Source organism: Ursus maritimus (assembly GCF_017311325.1).
Source record: "Ursus maritimus isolate PB19 chromosome X unlocalized genomic scaffold, ASM1731132v1 scaffold_X1, whole genome shotgun sequence".
Taxonomy (NCBI): Eukaryota; Metazoa; Chordata; class Mammalia; order Carnivora; family Ursidae; genus Ursus; species Ursus maritimus.
The window spans coordinates 30,018,988-30,027,434 of NW_024423319.1; the positions used below are offsets into that span (position 1 = coordinate 30,018,988).

Sequence of the window (8,447 nt, forward strand, 5' to 3'; positions counted from 1 at the left end):
ATGCACAGGGGCTCTAATTTCTCCACATCTTCACCAACATTGTTCTTTTCTGTTTTTTTAATAGTACCCATTCTGGTATGAGGTGGTATCAGTCTGGGTTTTTTTAAAAAAGATTTTATTTATTTATTTGAGAGAGAGAGCACACACACACAAGCGTGGGGGGAGTGGCAGAGGCAGAGGGAGAAGCAGACCCCCCTGCTTAGCAGGGATCCCGACACAGGGCTCGATCCCAGGACCCTGGAATCATGACCTGAGCCAAAGGCAGGCACTTAGCCGACTGAGCCACCCAGGTGCCCCTCAGTGTGGTTTTGATATGTGCGTCCTTAATGATTAATTAGTGATGTTGGGGGGCGCCTGGGTGGCTCCGTCGTTAAGTGTCTGCCTTTAGCTCAGGGCATGATCCCGGGGTTCTGGGATCGAGCCCCACATCAGGCTCCTCTGCTGGAAGCCTGCTTCTTCCTCTCCCGCTCCCCCTGCTTGTGTTCCCTCTCTCGCTGGCTGTCTATCTCTGTCAAAAAAATAAATTTAAAAAAATTAGTGATGTTGAGTGTCTTTTCATGGCCATTTGTATATCATCTTTGGAGAAATGTCTGTCCAAGTCCTTTGCCCATTTTTTAATCTGAATGATGTTTATTTATTGAGTTTTAGTCCTTAATATATTCTGGATATTAACTCCTTATCAGATATATGATTTGCAAATATTTTCCCCCATTGCATGGGTTGCCTTTTCACTCTATTGATTTTGTACTTTAATCTACAGAAGTTTTTAACTTTTTTAAAGTTTTATTTATTTATTTTGTGTGTGCGAGAGAGAGAGAGAGAGAGAGTGCACACATGGGGGTGGGGGGGCAAAGGGAGAAGCAGACTTCCCTCTGAGCGGGAAGCCTGGTGTGTTACTCCGTCCCAGGACCCTGGGATCATGACCAGAGCCGAAGGCAGACGCTTAACCAACTGAGCCACCCAGGTACCCCAGAAGCTTTTAATTTTGATATAGTCTAATTTATACATTTTTTCTTTTATTGTCTGTGCTTAGACAGACTGGCTTTTTGTAAAAAAAAAAAAATTTATTGGAATAGGGTAAGGAGAATAAGGTACTCTCCTGCAATTGCAGTGCTGGATCCTTTCATTTAAAATCTAGAAGGACAGGATGCCTGGGTGGCTCAGTTGGTTAAGTGTCCATGTTCAGCTCAGGTCATGATCCCGGGGTCCCTGGATAGAGTCCTGCATCGAGCTCGCTGCTCAGCGGGGAGTCTGTTTCTCCCTCTGCCTGCTGCTCCCCCTGCTTGTGCTCTCTCTGTCTCTGACAAATAAATAAATAAAATATTTTTTTAAATAATAAAATAAAATCTTGAGGGAGGGGGCGCCTGGCTGGCTCAGTCCGAAGAGCATATGACTCCTGATCTTAGGGTCGTGAGTTTGAGCCCCACATAGGTCATAGAGACTACTTAAAAAATAAATCATATTGGGGCGCCTGGGTGGCACAGCGGTTAAGCGCCTGCCTTCGGCTCGGGGCGTGATCCCGGCGTTCTGGGATCAAGCCCCACATCAGGCTCCTCCGCTATGAGCCTGCTTCTTCCTCTCCCACTCCCCCTGCTTGTGTTCCCTCTCTCGCTGGCTATCTCTGTCAAGTAAATAAATAAAATCTTTAAAAAAAAAATAAATCATATAAATAAATAAACAAACAAATAAATAAATAAAATTTAGAGGGAGGGTCACCTGGCTGGCTCTGTCAGTAGAGCATACAACTCTTGATCTCAAGGTTGTGAGTTTAAGCTCCATGTTGGGTATAGAGCTTACTTAAAAAATAATTTAAAAAATAAATAATATTGTGATAATTTGCTCATCATAGATTTTTTTGCATCAATTTTCATTTTTTTAAATAGTGCGTTAGAATTATCTTGACTTCCAAGGAGTTGATGCCACCTTAAATTTTGAAGGGAAACCATAAAGCAAGCCCGGAGCTGGAAATGACAGAAAAAGTTTACTGGGGGGGGGGGTTCTTGAGGGGGAGGGTACACATTTTAAAACAAGCGTAAAATGTATGTCCACACATTTCATTTTATCCACGACTCCAAATAGTAAACATCTGTGGTTTTCTCTCCTCAGGCGGGAACTTGCAAGACGCATGAATGTGACTGAAATCCGAGTGCAGGTCAGTAAACCTGGGTGATGGGGCAGCCTTTCTAAAACCGGCTTTAGGACTCAGACACTTATGTCTTAAACATTCTCAGGTTGGTGTCTTTCAGCTGTCTTTTTTAACACTGGCAAATAATTTGTAGGATCCTTTAGTAGGAGTCTTTGCAGGTAGAAAATGGGATATGAGAATTGCAGCTTATGGATATTTCCTATTACCAGAGGGAACATGATTTCTTAAAGGAAAAGAAGAAATGAATTGCTTCTCCTATTCTTTACACAAAATTAAATATATATGTATATATGTATGTGTGAGTGTGTATATATATATATATTTTGCAAACATATAGATAGGTATATGCATATATCTATATGGTACATATATACATGTATATGTGTGTATTCAATAAAGTTCGACTCCTTCAAACAGATATCCTTTAGAGAGTACCTCCATGTGGAGTCATATTGGGGCTCAGGCTGACTGTGGAAGTTTCAAATTAATTCACAGAGGAGCCAGTTATGGGAGAGTTCAGTTGTACTAAATTAAAGCCAAGCATGAACTCTTAGTTAAGTGGGTGAATTGATAAACATTGGGGGGAGGGAGAAATGTATCCTCAGAACACACTATGTAAGTAACTAATGTCTGTTTAGTGGTGCTGAGACTGGTGGGGGGAGACAGCTTCAAAGTCCAAGTTCCTGGCCCTCCTACTGGTGTTTTTAAGTGTTTGGTAAAGCAGTGTAGAGAGTGACAGCCCTAAGTTTTAATTTTCTGAAATACTTTGATGTATCAACCTGAAAACATGGCTAGAACAGTCCCACTGTGTGTGAGAATGGGGGGATAGTTTGCAAGCTTTGGAAATTTGTCAAAGAATGGAAGAAACAAGCCAAAAAAACAATATTGAATGAATAATAACTGGCCTGAGAAAAATTACATATAGCCAAAATAGGCCTGACAGGCACCACAAATTCAGCATTACGAATCTGCTAGACGTGTAAGTGACTATTCTCTTGAGGATTTCTAACATTTAAGGATTGTTTTTCATTTTGGCGATACTATTTTGAAGAGTCGCCTTTTGTGAAATTCGTTTGGGGTTTGGGTGGCCCTTATTTTGGGGCATTTTCAAAGTGTGAATTTTAAATATTTTTATTCCCTCAGGCAGTGGTGACTAATTTGTAAGTCATGGAATAAAAAGGTGACCCCCAATTTAAGTTATTTCAGAGTGATATTTGCCCAACAAAGAAAGGAAAGGAAATCAGGATGGGTGTATCGACTTTGCTGCAGAGTGCCTGAGAGGAGTTACAGGGGCGCCTGCCTGGCTCAGTTGGAGGAGTGTGTGACTCTTGATTTCAGGGTCGTGGGTTCAAGCCCCACGTTGGGTGTAAAGATTACTAACAAATACAAATTTAAAAAAAATTTTTAAAAAGAAGGCGTTGCAGGTCTGGTGGTGGGAGTATCTAAAAGCAGCCCCACAAAGCTGACCATTGAGTAATGACATCCCAACACCAGAGACCAGGGCCCCAGACCTGGCTCAGATTGGAAACGTTGGGAGGAGGTTGGGAGCATTTTTCAGGCTGACAAGGCATGTGCAGAGGAAAAGGAAAACGTACCGTTTGGTGACTAGCTTTTTCTCCTTCCCAGGCTTATGTAGTGCTTTCTCCATGGCATTCTGAAGGGAACATAGCCACAAGAAGCAAATCAGGGAAAAAACGTAGTGTTCCCATATATTTCCAAACCATACAGCATGAATTTCCCCCAAGAAACTTAATACATGGTTTTCCTCCTTTGTTTTGCAAATAGAGTGTTTTTGTGAAACCAATATTGAGAGTACAGCTAGTACAGCTAGCTGTGGCCTCTAGTTACCTTATGTTTATGGAGATCTGACCACTGCTACACTTGGATCCCCCCAAAATGAGCTCTATTATGCTGGCCTTGTTGAGATTACGTGTTCATGCTGCGGAAATACCACCAATCTTTTTTTTTTTTAAGATTTTATTTATTTGTCAGAGAGAGAGAGAGAACACAAGCAGGGGGAGTGGCAGGCAGAGGGAGAAGCAGGGAGCCGGATGTGGGGCTTGAGCCCAGCACCCTGGGATCATAACCTGAGCCAAAGGCAGACGCTTCACTGACTGAGCCACCCAGGCGTCCCAAAATACCACCAATCTTAAAATAGGAGAGCAAACAAGAGGCCTCAGGCAAGGAGAAAAAGCCTTTTGTGCAGCTTGGAAACTTCTGAAAGGATTTAAATATAGTGTTAACCCATCAACTAGGATACCGAGAAGAGAAGACAGCGGAGTCTAAAGGACAGTTTTGTTTGTGTGTTTCTTTGCAAAAATAGTTGGCAGAGCCATTTTATGATCCCTTACCCTCATTGCTGTCAACTATCTTCCTAAAATGCGTGTTCCACCTTCTTGCCTTAAGAATAAGGGATGAGGGGCGCCTGGGTGGCACAGCGGTTAAGCGTCTGCCTTCGGCTCAGGGCATGATCCCGGCGTTATGGGATCGAGCCCCACATCAGGCTCCTCCGCTAGGAGCCTGCGTCTTCCTCTCCCACTCCCCCTGCTTGTGTTCCCTCTCTCGCTGGCTGCCTCTATCTCTGTTGAATAAATAAATAAAATCTTAAAAAAAAAAAAAGAATAAGGGATGGGCTTGGGACCTCCTGTTTGAGTAGCAGCGCCTAGAATAAGCTGCCCTGCGGGACAACAGCGGCTCCGGTCCAGGATCCCGGAACTGTAGCCAGAGCAGCGCGAGCTGACCTGGTCCTGAGCCCAGGAAGGTTTGTAGGGTGGGCAGTTTGGAGCATGGCCGCAATGGTGTGCCTCTTTCCCCTCAACCCCTGGGTGGCCAAAGATTGGTAAGCATTTTTGGGAGCTTGGGTCGAGTTGGTCTCCACTTTCCGTGACACTACAGGCTGAAATCAAGGCAGCGTTCCCGGCTTCGGCAGCTCTCGTGTCCCAACTAGACAAGCCACAAATTCCATGGGACCCCATGACTAGGCCTTCCTTTGTCAGACGACTTTTTAACTCTCAAGAGGTTTCAGAGAACTGATGACCTCTTAGACATCCTTGAAGGAAGTCTGCCTAAAAACCCAACGCGTTTTCTCCTACTAATTATTTACTTGGCACTGCAGATAGTCTTTTCAAACTGGGAGCCGTTCCCATCCATATGACTTTATTAAATAGGACTCACTATTTACAATGCCCAGATGACCCCCGATACAAGGTGACTTTTTCTCTAGTGGGGAGGGGGCAGGAGATAACTGGACAGCTGATGATCAGCTGTCAGGTTACAGACCTTTCTTTACCCTATTACCAGGCATTGGACCAACAACAAGGACCCAGGGCAACTCACAAGCTAGACCTGCATCCGATACCTGAACAAACCACTTGAATATTAAAACTGGGAGAAGAGAGATAAAGCAATAAGCCTAGTCCGGAACTTGGCACTTAGCTGGTGCTCACTAAGGATGAGCTAAAGGGGGGAAGGTGCTCATTTCCCTGAGTAAATAGCTTCTCTTGGTGCGGCGCGTGAAATCTCAGTGGCATATACAGTTGCATGTAGGGTTTTTTCTACTTTGACAGTAAGTGTTCAGTATGCTAAACCGATCCCCTCTTCCCTCTGTTCGTAGGTTTGGTTTAAGAACAGGAGAGCCAAGTGTAGGAGAGATGAGAGAGCTTCGATGCTCAGAAATGCGCCACCTGCTAACCTGGACCACCTTTTTGTCCTCATGTTGGATGGGCCCTAGAATGGCACCCTCGCGCAGAAGCCAGATTGGAGATGGGGTCTTTTGGTGCCACTGGCACCCCGCTACCCTCATCTCCCCTACAGTTGCATTATCAATAAAGAGCTAAATTCTGCATGCGTTTGTCTTCGTGTACCAAATGGGGGCAAGTAGGGTTTGTATGTAAATTGATAAGGAAATGCCATCGACACAGGATGACAAGGAGGCTTCCTTTCCCGAGGTGACATCCTGGAATCACTCTCTGGAGACCTGCATGTCGCAGGAGCTCCCCAAGTGCCCGTGATGAGCTCCCACTGACCCGTATATTCTCTTCCATCCTTCAGCCCGTCTTCATCCCCTCCTTGCCCCTTTGGGACCACAAATCTGTGCACGATGGGGGTGGGGTGAGTCCCTAGGGAGAGAACAGTGTCGTTTCCGGGGACGAGCTCCACTCATGCTGACACGTTCAGGCTGAACACTGGAGTCTAGGGGGAACCTCCTAAGAGGCTACTCACAGGGACTTATGGGAAGGTGGCCGCCAAACATTCACCCGGGATGTTTCCAATTCTGTTCACTACCCTCCCTTTTTGTGGAGGAGAGGGCGGAATAGAAGCCATTCTGGCACACATTGAACAGGAAAATGAGAAGAGATTCCATCAAGACCACAAAGAGGCTCTTCTTTTTCTTCCACCCCCACCCCCCGCACCAGCCCAGGAAAGCACATTATAGATCTTTCTCCAGCTCAGAAGCTGACTAGCACGGCTTCAAAAGTATTTTGTCACCTTCAACATCCTTGAGAGGACCCCAATTCCTGTTGTTAAACACTGAAAGGGGACCTGTGGGTTTACTGCTGCTCAAAGCAAGAGTAAGCAGATGGTCTCCAGAGCAGTGTTCTAGAATAATCACTCATTGTGAAGAAGCAGTCCTACCTTTGCTTTGTTTAAGCTGTCTTCTTTGTGTGCAAATGCCAGTGTAGAAAAAAACAAGTAAGGGTGGGTGAAGTGAAGCGGCCAGGTCCCCCCCACACTTTTTTTTTTAATATGGAAGGCTTCCCGAATTTGCGAGTCATCCTTGTGCAGGGGCCCTGCTAATCTCTGTATTGTTCCAGTTTTATCATTTGTGCTGCTGAACGGAGCACAGGCCCGCTTTTTTTCAAAAGCATTCCTTTCTTCTCAGCTCAACCTTTGTTTTTGAGGAACCTGCAGCAATGTGAGCCCCTTTAATGGAGTTCTATGTTAAAAGTGACCAGCGTGGGGCCACCACAGTCCTGTGACGTGATGGCAATAAGGACAGATAAGGTGCCATGATCACATCAGAATTTCCTCTCATGGAGTTAATCGGAGACCGGTTTCACAGCATGTTTGTTGTATGTTCCCAGTGTGGGAGGCTCTGTCTTCTTGCGAAAGCATACACGCTTGGCTCTGGTGGCCCCTAACGTTTTATTCCTTCTTCCCATCTCTCTCGCTTGTGCGTGACAGATGTCAGAGAAGCGGCTGCGAAGTCAGGCTTCCACAAAGAGGACGTTACTGTTACCCAGAGACCCCAGGCCTTGTTGGGAGTGAGGGAAATTCAAGAATGTTCCTGCGCATACATGCCCATTGCCATTCTCAGCAGATGATTTTGAAACCAAAAATTACCTTCTAGTGGTGACCACTGTCCTTCTTTTTTAAATATTATGCTTTTCAATGCTTGAAGTACCTTCAGAACTACGGGGTCTCTACCAATAAGCTCCAGGTAGCGTGAGACCCATTCCTGACCCCTTCCCTGCTCTGGCCGCAGCTGGAAGAACCACAGTCAGGTTTCCCACCCTGAGACTGAAAGCCCGAGAACACTCAGCACGAATCCCTCAGGTAACCCTCACATCCAGTCTGACACACGCTAACAAAGAACATTCTTTTTGAAGCTCAGGCTGCCTGGAAGAAACAACAACAAAAAAGAGTATCTTTCCTGTAAGTGAGTGGCATTTTTGTCATACACCCTATGTTTCTAAACTTGTCTCTCCTTTCATTTTTTTTTTAAGATTTTATTTATTTATGTATTTGAGAGAGAGAGAGAGTGAGAAAGAGAACATGAGCACGTGGGGAGAGGGAGAAGCAGGCTCCCAGCCGAGGAGGGAGCCCGATGGGCTCAATCCCAGGACCCCGGGATCATGACCTGAGCCAAAGGCAGATGCTTCACAGACTGAGCCACCCAGGCGCCCCAAAAATAAAATCTTTTTTTTTTTTAAGATTTTATTTATTTATTTGACAGAGAGAGAGAGACAGCCAGGGAGAGAGGGAACACAAGCAGGGGGAGTGGGAGAGGAAGAAGCAGGCTCCCAGCAGAGGAGCCCGATGCAGGGCTCGATCCCAGAACGCCAGGATCACGCCCTGAGCCGAAGGCAGACGCTCAACGACTGAGCCACCCAGTGGATTTTTAAGATTTTTTTAAAATCTTAAAAAAAAAAAAAGAAAGAAAAAGAGACTAGCGACCAACAACTTCATTGACCTGAGATAGGTTGTAGATGTTAGTTTTTTTTAAAGACTTTTTTTTTTTTTTAAGTAATCTCTACACCCACCATGAGGTTCGAACTTCCAACCCCAAGATCAAGAGTTT

At 45.2% G+C, this 8,447-nt stretch overlaps 1 non-coding gene across 1 annotated transcript; it reads right to left on the bottom strand.

Moving 5' to 3' along the window:
- Positions 1–6,886: 6,886 nt before the first annotated feature.
- Positions 6,887–6,990, bottom strand: LOC121103781. Its single transcript, XR_005836051.1, has one exon. It is a non-coding gene; the product is annotated as a U6 spliceosomal RNA (small nuclear RNA).
- Between the last annotated feature and the right edge of the window lie 1,457 nt (positions 6,991–8,447).